The sequence below is a fragment of the Dendrobates tinctorius genome, unplaced genomic scaffold (genome assembly GCF_039654945.1).
Source record: "Dendrobates tinctorius isolate UK_male_01 unplaced genomic scaffold, ASM3965494v1 ptg000133l, whole genome shotgun sequence".
Lineage (NCBI taxonomy): Eukaryota > Metazoa > Chordata > Amphibia > Anura > Dendrobatidae > Dendrobates > Dendrobates tinctorius.
In genome coordinates this window covers 2,199,836-2,211,129 of record NW_027361801.1, presented here as the reverse complement: position 1 = coordinate 2,211,129, position 11,294 = coordinate 2,199,836, and positions in this window count along the sequence as shown.

Here is an 11,294-nt window from a genome sequence, read left to right as displayed (position 1 = left end):
GGAAAATTAATAATTGGGGACTAAAAGATAATTTTCGTGGGAAAAAAATATGATTTTTTTTATTTTCACGGCCAGGCGTTATACACTTTAGTGAAACACCTGGGTTTTCAAAGTGCTCACCACACATCTAGTTAAGTTCCTTGGGGGGTCTAGTTTCCAAAATGGAGTAACTTATTGGGGGTTTCCACTGTTTAGGCACATCAGGGGCTCTCCAAACGCGACATGGTGTCCGGTTTCAATTCCAGCCAATTTTGCTTTGAAAAGTCAAATGACGCTCCTTCCTTTCCGAGCTCTGCCATGCGCCCAAACAGTGGTTTACCTGCATATATGGGGTATCAGCATACTCAGGACAATTTGTACAACAACTTTTGGGGTCCCATTTCTCCTGTTACTCTTGGTAAAATTAAAAAAAAAATTGGAACTGAAGTAAAAGTTTTGTGAAAAAAAGTTAAATGTTCATTTTTTTGAAACATTCCTGTGAAGCACCTGAAGGGTTAATAAACTTCTTTAATGTGGTTTTCAGCACTTTCAGGGGTGCAGTTTTTAGAATGGTGTCACTTTTGGGTATTTTCTATCATATAGACCCTCAAAGTGACTTCAAATGTGATGTGGTCCCTAAAAAGAAATGGTGTAGTAAAAATGAGAAATCAGGCTACTTTCACACTTGCGGTTTTTTGTGCTGCGTTGCGTGCGCAGTGCAAACGCGCATAAAAACACATCATGCATTTTTTAATGCATTTTCTTGCTTTTTGCGCATGGTTTTTGCGAAAAAACGCATGCTTTTTTTACGCTGACGTGCGCATAACCATGCGCACGTCAGCGCTCCCATAGACTTTAATGGGTTTTGGGTGAATTTCGTGCGCATTGCGTGCGCATACGTTTTTTTTAGACAGGTCGGATGCACAAAAAATGCAACAGGATGCATTTTGTGCGCCCGGGCGCACACTACAAAAAAACGCATGCGCGTACAAACGCATGACTATGCGCACCCATGTTAAGTATAGGAAAAAAACGCATGCACATGTGTGCGCAAAAACTCAGCGCAAAAAAACGCAAGTGTGAAACCAGCCTCACTGTTTAACTTTTAACCCTTATAACTTCCTAACAAAAAAAAAAATTTGGTTCCAAAATTATGCTGATGTAAAGTAAATATGTGCAAAATGTTACTTATTAAGTATTTTGTGTGACATATCTCTGTGATTTAAGGGCATAAAAATTCAAAGTTGGAAAATTGCGAAATTTTCAACATTTTTTATAGAATGATACGCTGACCTCTAGTCCTTGAGGAAATCTTGCTTTTTTTATTTTTCATTGTTTGCATACATGTTCTTTTTGTATTTTAACAAAGGGTTCAATAAAAAATTATTTTATATGGAGTGGATAGTGCATTCCTATAATGTTGATAGAGGTCAATTTAAGGAGTGTTGTAAGTATGTTGAAACTGATGGCTTATCTTTAGAATTAGATCAGAGGGGATCAGACTTCCGACACCATCTCTGATCTGTTGTTTGTCGAGATTACAGCGCTTGTGCTCTTCAGACATATCATTGGAGTGGATGCTAGTACTTGGACCCCCACTGATTTAATATCGATTTCACATATCAGTTTTTAAAAAACTGGATAACCCCTTAAGGGCCTGTCACACTAAGCGATATCGCTAGCAATATCGCTATAACGCCACTGGTTTTGTGACGTTATAGCGATATTGCTAGTGATATTGCTACATGTGATACTTACCTCCGACCGACTCCCCCGCTGTCCATCGCTGATCGCGCGAGAATGTCCTGGGCTGTTTCTCGTCGTCAGCTTCCTGCTGGGCTTCCTGTGGAGAGATGAGCGACGCGTGGACGCGGGCGGGAGGACGTCAGGATCGCCGCGTCTGACAGGTAAGTAGCGACCCCCGACCCCTGCGATGTCGCTGGTGAGATCTGCCTGTGTGGCAGCTCACTAGCGACCACTTAGCGATGTACCAGCGATCCTTACCAGATCATATCGCTGGTCGGGATCGCTGGTACATTGCTAAGTGTGACAGTACCTTTACAGTTCCCACCGAATGCTGTGACCTGCGGATAGTAGAATAACTGAATATAATGGATTGCAGAATAGCTGAATATAATGGTGGGTGATTTCTGCCTTTGTTGCAAACGGTGTAAATGTCTCATGTTCTCTCTGGTCTCTCTTTTGTTCTTGCGCCTCTCCTTTTCTGAAATATGGCCCCCTTTCTCCTGTATGTAAATATAGTCTTGTTACCCAAAGGGGTGTGATTGTCAACTCTTCTCTATGGGAGTCTTCATAAAGGCCATGCCCACTTCGCTAAAATGCTAGATTTATATGGATGAGAGAGGCAGAACTCAGGTGCCCTAACGAAAAATAAAGAATGCCCGATTCAGCTAAATGGATTCCAGCAGGAAATTAAAACTTGGGACTATGGGATGGAGAATATGTATGATGGGTATATGGGCACTCGACTATGGGATGGAGGATATGTATGATGGGTATATGGGCACGGGCCTATGGGATGGAGGATATGTATGATGGGTATATGGGCATGGGACTATGGGATCGTGGATATGTATTATGGGTATATGGGCATGGGACTATGGGATGGAGGATGTGTGATGGGTATATGGGCATGGGACTATGGGATGGAGGCTGTATGATGGGTATATGGGCACGGGACTATGGGATGGCGGATATGTATGATGGGTATATGGGCACGGGACTATGGGATGGAGGATAATTATAATTTGCTATAACTAACCACAGTTAGTTACTATGCCCGGGCAGCGCCGGGCTCTTCAGCTAGTTGTTTCCATAAAATGGAACTTCAAAAAAATTAAAATTTGTCCCACAAAAAAATTATGCCTTGCAGCTATAGTAATGTAAGATTAAAAAAAATCGTTATTGTCACTAGAATGCAAAGTGTCAATAGAAGAGAAAATCCTTCAGGTCAGTATTGGCTAGGTAATACTTATGGAATTGTAGACCAGTTCATCACCAACTTTAGAAACCCCTGATGATAGGGCTTTACAATAATAATAGTAATAATAATAATAGTAATAGATGCAAGAGTTTCAATCACACGTTGGGTCAGGTGCTTAAGAGGCCCTAATGGTCCCTTTGGCCCAAATTAGAAGATCACTACTATTGCAGACCCATGTTAGAGGCAGGGGCGTAACAATCGCGGTTCAGCAGTCGCCGTTGTGACAAGGCCAGGTGTGTGATGGGCCAGCCAACGCAAGCCCCTACTTCAGCTGGATTTTATCCTTGGACGCACATTCAGCTGTATTGTATTGTAGCGTAAAGACCCATCAGGCCCATGTTCAGCAATACATGCTACCGGCCAATCAGCGGCCAGCAGCTGATGTCAGCGTGCACATGACAGGGGGCGTATGGCAGTGACGTCAAGCACTCCCGTCACACTCTGAAGACAACTGCTGACTTCAGAAGTGAACGCCGTGTGGCGTGAGAGTGCAGGGAAGGTGAGTAGGACTGTTTATTGTTTTCTTTTCTGTGTATTGAACAGCGGGGCCATATACCAGGATGAGGCCCAAGATAGGAAAATTACCAAGATGGGGGCAATATACCAGTAATAGGTCGAGGATGTGGACATATACCAGGAAAGGACCCAGGATGAGGGCCATATACCAGGATGGGGACATATACCAGGATGAAGGCCATTTACAAGGATGAGGACATATACCAGAATAAGGACCACATCAGGATGGAGGGCCATGTGACTCATGCGCTCCCATCACACGTTGAAGTCAGTTGCCAGCTTCTGAAGTAAACACCGTGTGGTGTAAGAGTTCTGGGTACATATGCCAGGATGGGACTCAGGATGTAAACATAAACCAGGATGGGGACATATACCAGGATGGGGCGACATACACAGGGATAGGGGCCATATACCAGTACCACCTATACGCTGATGACACTTAGATCTACTTCTTTGGCTCAGACGTCACCACTCTGCTGTCCAGAATTCCAGAGTGTCTATCATCCATATCCTCCTTCGTCTCCTCTTGTTTCCTCAAACTCAATGTGGACAAATCTGAACTCATCATCTTTCTTACATCTCACATATCTTCCCTACCTCATCTGTCGATCACAATAAATGCATCAAGCATTCCCCCATGCCGGGAATCCGCTGCCTAGGAGTAACCCTTGACACTGCCCTGTCCTTCAAACAGCACATCCAAGCTCTCGCCACCTCTAGCTCAAAAATATTTCCAGAATTCGTTCTTTCCTCAATCTAATAAAATCCTTGTGCATGCCTTCGTCATCTCCTATTTCGACTACTGCAACATCCTCCTCTGTGGCCTCTGCTAACACTCTCGCACCTCTCCAGTTTGTCCTGAACTCTGCTAATTCACCTCTCTCCTCGCTACTCCTCTGCCTCTCCCCTCTGCAAATCTCTTCATTGACTCCCAATTTTCCAAAGTATCCAGTTCAAACTACTAATACTGACCTACAAAGTCATCATAACCTGTCTCCTTCATACATCTCTGAACTAATCTCCCAATATCTTCTCTCACATAATCTCCGATCCCCCCAAAACCTTCTCTCCTCCACACTTATTCATTCCTCATCCAATTGCCTCCAAGACTTCTCCCAAATATACCCCGTCCTCAGGAATTCTGTGCCCCTACACTCCCGATTATCCACCACGTTCGTATCCTTCTGACCGAACTTGAAAACCCACCTTTTCAACAAAGCTTACTGCCTGCTATGACCCTGCTGCCTCCTTACCACTACGGGAGCTACCGCCTCACCAATACCGGAGCTGCCCCAACCTACTGTCTCCTACCTACCCCAGCATCCATAGACTGTAGTCCCGCAAGGGAAGGGTCCTCTTTCCTCTGTATCTGTCTGTCATTGTTAGTTTGTTTACGGTAAGCGATATCTGTATGTTTTATGTAACCCCTTCTCACATACAGCACCATGGAATGATGCTATTGTAAGATGCCCAAGCGAGGTAGTCGTGGGCGAGCGTCTGTTCCCATTCGCTTTGGCATCCTACAGACATCTCATGTCCCAGTCCTGGTGTGCTGCTATGTGTAAGGCACATCACACTTACTTTAGGGCTGCAAGCCTCTTCTTCTGAGTCCCGGAATCCCTGTTCTGGAACCAGGGCAGCAATTAATCCAGGAGGCACGAGGTTCTTAAAAACAGCCAAACTTTTACTTGGTGCACAGCAATATTTACAGTATTTACAGACAGATGTAGAGGATAAGACCCAATTGGTTGTCATCTTTCTCACAGGTACTGGATACAACTTCAGTCCTGGTTCTTGGCATAGGTACTGTAGAATGTCCCTCTCACTGACTTCTCAAGCCCTAGGGAATTTTCTCCACTACTAGCAGTATATTTGGATAGCAATTTCTTCCGCCCCATTCAGTCTGAGTCCATCTTTCCCCGCAGCTTCACAAACTGAGTGCGTCCCAGGCCTCCGACATTCATCTCGAGGTTGGCGCAGGTCATTAGACAGAATTACACTGAAGGGTATTTTCGGCAATCCACTGCCTACGAGTATTAGGCCCATGCTGTCCCTAGCAGCCTCTTGAATTAGGCCTGCTACTTCACCCACTGCTCTCCACACTCTAACTGGCCTTGTCACTTCCTGAACTTGCCACTAACTCTTAGTTCCCTCTCCCAAACTGGGCCATCAATTACAGTTAACCCTGTTTATCCTAACAGTAGCCCCAGTGGCTATCATCCTTTTATAACATTCACAAACATCAAATGCATTTAACCCTTGGAGTGTCAGGGAGCAAACCACCAGCCCTCATCACTGTTACACTATATAAATAACCAAGAAGTATCATTTCTCCTTGCGGAGAATAACATGCTAAGCATGTCGAGGTGAGGAGACTTAAAGCCGCAATGCTCCTCTGGGAAATATGCTAATTATGCAAATTGTCTCTTCAGAGAGGAAGAGGACTAGAACTCTAGTGCCACCTATTGGAGGTAGCAATCCTAAAAGTCAATGTTGACCCAATAACGAGCCTAGTTACATGACTTAGGATAAAAGCCAAGCCAGAATCTCCATTTGCAGACACTGCGTTAAAGGGTCAACATTGACTTTTAGGATTGCTACCTCCAATAGGTGGCACTAGAGTTCTAGTCCTCTTCCTCTCTGAAGAGACAATTTGCATAATTAGCATATTTCCCAGAGGAGCATTGCGGCTTTAAGTCTCCTCACCTCGACATGCTTAGCATGTTATTCTCCGCAAGGAGAAATGATACTACTTGGATATCGGTCAGACGCCTCTCTCACAGCCAAACCAGATCTTCTCCCACTTTGCACTGATGAGGGGCAGTAACCTGAAACACAGTGTCTGCAAATGGAGATTCTGGCTTGGCTTTTATCCTAAGTCATGTAACTAGGCTCGTTAAAGGGTCAACATTGACTTTTAGGATTGCTACCTTCAATAGGTGGCACTAGAGTTCTAGTCCTCTTCCTCTCTGAAGAGACAATTTGCATAATTACTATATCAATAAATAATAGTAATAATACCAGGATGGGGAAAATATTCCATGATGGAGTCCTGGATAACATACAAATACCAGGATGGGCTTTGCATTATACTACATGTACGCCTATGGGCTGTGCATTATACTACATAGATGACCATGGGCTGTGCATTATACTGTATGGAGGACTATGGGGGTGCATTATACTGTGCGGAGGATTATGGAGGGTGCATTAAATTGTTTGGAGGACTATGGGAGGTGCATTATACTATTGGAAGGACTATGAGGGGTGCATTACACTATATGGAGGACAATTAGGGGGCATTATACTGTATGGAGAACTATGGGGAGTGCATTCTACTATATGGAAGACTATGAGGAGTGCATTATACTTCTGCTATGGGGCCCCATGACTTCTATGTTCATCCATGGATAGTATAATGGTTTACTTTTTTCTATACATTAAAGAACAGAGGCAGAATGGGGGACATGTGTAAGGGAGGTCCAGGACAGTAGTCTTAGCCAAGGACATCTTTACTTTGTTCATTACACAGCATTTCCAAAGACTTCAACAGGCTTCACATAAAGAGGTTCCTTCTCTTTCCCTGCACTTCGTTCACGGTTATTCTGCACGGGCCCAGGTTGGACCATTCCTGACGGTTTCTCAGTTTCTTCTCTTTTCAGCTCTGCCATGGCCAAGCATCCCTCAGTTTGTTTCGCCCCAGACACAAGATCATTAGTTGCCGGAGTCAGTAGCCACTGAGGATGAGCCCTGATCTGATGTACTGCTCTCTGTACAGGCCCCGCTTCATCTCCATCTGTACTTACTGCTTCTATGGGTTCCCCCTGACCGTTTTGCCCCGGTCTTAAAGGTGTGTGCCCAAGCAGTGAGTTGCCACATTCTGCTGTACTAGCCTGTTGCTGTGCTGTGTTGGTGCGGAGGAAGGCTGTGCTTCTCACTTGCAATGTTGCGAGACTGCTGCTGAGTCCTGGGCTTCTTGCCCATGTGGACCCTTCAGGCGCCTCTGGCCCTCTGCCCGTTCCAAAGGCTGTCACTAGCTTATCCAGCAGCAGCCCTTCCTACAATTAACTATGTACTGTACTACACACTAGCTAGAAACTATGTGCCCTAACATGCCCCCATCTAGTGGCCAATGTATGCACTGCACTTTCCCTATCTAACAATGTCAAACATATCACATAGACAAGACAATAATACAAAAATGGCATAAACATATCTTACATTATACATTCAGCAACAATGGTAATACCCTTTAACTGTGTAGCAGTACCAATATAACAACTAATACACCTAGTGATGTAGCAGTATCAATATATAGATAAACAAACATGTTTACCCATCCCCTTACACATATACCAGGATGAGTGATATATATACCAAGATGGGACCCAAAATTAAGGACACCATACCAGGATGGAGGGGATATATATACATATATACAGTTGTGCTCAAAAGTTTACACACCCCGGCAGAATTTTTGCTTTTTTTCAGAGAATATGAATGATAACAACTAAACTTTTTCACCACTCATGGTTAGTGGTTGGGTAAAGCCATTTACTGTCAAACTACTGTGTTTTCACTTTTTAAATCATAATGACAACCCAAAACATCCAAATGACCCTGACCAAAAGTTTACATACCCCATTTCTTAATACCGTGTATTGCCCCCTGAGTAGGTGAAAAACCATGAGTGGGGAAAAAGTTTTAGTGTTATCATTCATATTCTCTAAAAAAAAAAGGCCAAGAAAGCAAAAATTCTGCTGGGGTATGTAAACTTTTGAGCACAACTGTATATATACCATAATGAGGGACATATATACCAGGATGGAAGACATATAAAAAGTATATACAGTATATATATATCATGGAGGGGATGGGGACGGTCGGTGTTAGCCCCCAGTCCCCCAGTCAGTTGCCTGCCGCCAGCGCCGACTCCCCTCTCCAGCACCAACTCCCCCCGCTAGCGTCACGCATTCAATTATACCGGCGTCTATGATACCAGTACAGTTCAAGGCAATGATGGAGGAGAGAGCATCAGCTGATGCTCCCTCTCCCATCATTCCCCTCTGCCTCTGACACTGCAGGTGCGTGATGACATCACTTCATCACGGAACCAGCTGTGTGCTGGGCAGACTGCAGCCGCTGATAGGCGAGCCAAGCTGGGAGAAGCATGGGGCATGAGGAGAGGTGTTAAATATATCAGGTCAGCCTTTCTTGCTCTCCTTATATCACTCCCCCGACTTGACATGTTCATGATATGTCAATAAATCAGTGAAACTTCGATCTCGATGAGTGCGACCTTTTCTCTTTGCATGGATTCCCAGGATTGACTGTTTCCAGGTCTGGCACCCGAGATTCCCAGCTGCTGGGCTTCTGTATGCCGCACATCATTTGAAGTCACACGGTAACAGCGGTGCCGTCCCCTTTTTATCTTGAGTTTTGTGATTAAATATATCAGAGAGCACTAGACCGTGGGGACATTTTCGGTGGGGGGGCTACATTATATTCTATGGGGAGGTGGGCTGTGTTATATTCTATGGGGGGTACATTATATTTTATGGGGAGGTGGGCTGTGTTATATTCTATGGAGGGGTACATTATATTCTATGGGGAGGTGGGCTATGTTATATTCTATGGGAGTACATTATATTCTATGGGGAGTTGGGCAGTATTATATTCTATGGGGGTACATAATATTCTATGGGGGGGCTACATTATATTCTATGGGGGCTGTATTAAATTTCTTATATTCTATGAGGGGTTATTGCATCATACTCTATGAGGGGGCTACATTGTAATATATAAGGGGGCTACATTGTATTCTATGGGGGGCTGCATTATACTATATGAGGAGGGCTACATTGTATTCTAAGGAGGGGCTACATTATATTCTATGGGGGCTGCATTATATTCTATGGGGGCTTTATTATACTCTATGAGGGGGCCACCATATATTCTATGGAGGGGCTGCATTATACTATATGAGGGGATCTGCATTATTCTATGGGAGTTACATTACAGTATATTGTATGGTGGGGCTGCATTATACTCAGGTAGCTACTTTATATTTTGTGGAGTGGCTGCTTTATACACTGTGGGGTGGCAGCATTTTGCTATATGTGGCCTGCATTATACTGTATCGAGGACTATGGGGAATATATTATACTATATGAAGAACTATAGGGTGCAGTATACTATGGGAAGTGAATTGTACTACATGGATGGCTATGGCGGTGCATTATTCTATATGGAGCACTATGAGAAGTGTATTATACTATATTTAGGACTAAGGCGTGTATTATACTATATGGAAGACTGAGGATTGTATTATACTATATGGAGGACTGAAGAGTGTATTATACTATATGGAGGACTGAAGAGTGTGTTATATTTTATGGAGGACTGAGGAGTGTCTTATACTTTATGGAAGCCGGAGGAGTGTATTATACTATATGGAGGACTGAGGAATGTATTATACTATATGGAGGACTGAACAGTGTATTTTGACTGCTTCCTGACCGTCAATGGTAGATAAACATCGGCGCTTGCTGGGCTTTGTGTAGCGCCGATGTTTGTCTACGGTCGGCGGTTTTGTGCCCCCCAGGACCCCCACGTACCTTTTAACACGGGGATCCCAGCGTACAATGCTTCCTGTGACCCCCAACCTCATCTAGACCTGATTGGTTCAGGTCTTGATGACGTCAGCATCACAGCAGCCAATGAGAGAGATCACTGGGAAAGTTTGTTGTAGCAACAAACTTTTCCGCGATCTGCCTCACAGTAACGCTGTTTCTCCTCTGATCTCATGTCAGTGAGAGATCAGAGGAGAAACAGTGTGACAAGCACTGCTGGCAACAGCTGTGCCAGTCAGCGATCTTGTCACAAATTAAAAAAAAAGCAGATGCGGCAGTTGTACTAAATGTTCAACTGGGGGTCTGTATGTGGGGGAGGCAGGGCAAAACTGAGAACAAGGATAAATTCTCATCATCACACAATAAGAGAAAAAAAGCATGGATCTACCTGTGGCAAAACATTTTTGTATCCCTGGCCATAGCATGATGCACATTAAATTACTTGTATTAAAAGGTAACTTAAAGTCTCAGAGAGACAGAAGAGTTTCTGAATACAAATTTATGACAACTTTTGACACTCTCATTGCAGGAATGAATGTGTCTCATGGATTTATGTCTTTTTACATCAATTAAGGAATTTGCTCTTCAGACCTTCTGTGGTCATTACACAACACAGAAATACACCCCAATCAGAGGGCAATAAAATCTTCACACTGCTTATTTATAAACTGTTCCAATATTTATGCTTATCCCTCTTCCATAATGACAAATCGCAAATCACATCACTTGTCTTATCTATTGCCATTATTTCTGTGCTGTTTTGTGTATAAATATGTGATTCTTCCAATGTTGTATTAGTCTAGCCTGATGAAGAGACCTGAGTAGTCTCGAAACCTTGCAATGTTTTACCATTTTTTCAGTTGGCTATTAAAAGGTATCAACCACTGAGGACTCTCAATTCTAAATATTCTGTTAGGGCTAGGGTTACTGTTACGGTTAGGGTTAGTGCTATAGTTAGGTTGAGGGTTAGTGCTATAGTTAGGGTTACTGTTAGGGTTAAGGTTACGGTTAGGGTTAGTGCTATAGTTTAGGGTTATGGTTACTGTTATGGGTTAGGGTTACTGTTAGGATTAGGGTTAGTGCTATAGTTAGGGTTACTGTTAGGGTTACTGTTAGGATTAGTACTATAGTGAGGGTTACTGTTAGGGTTAAGGTTACTGTTA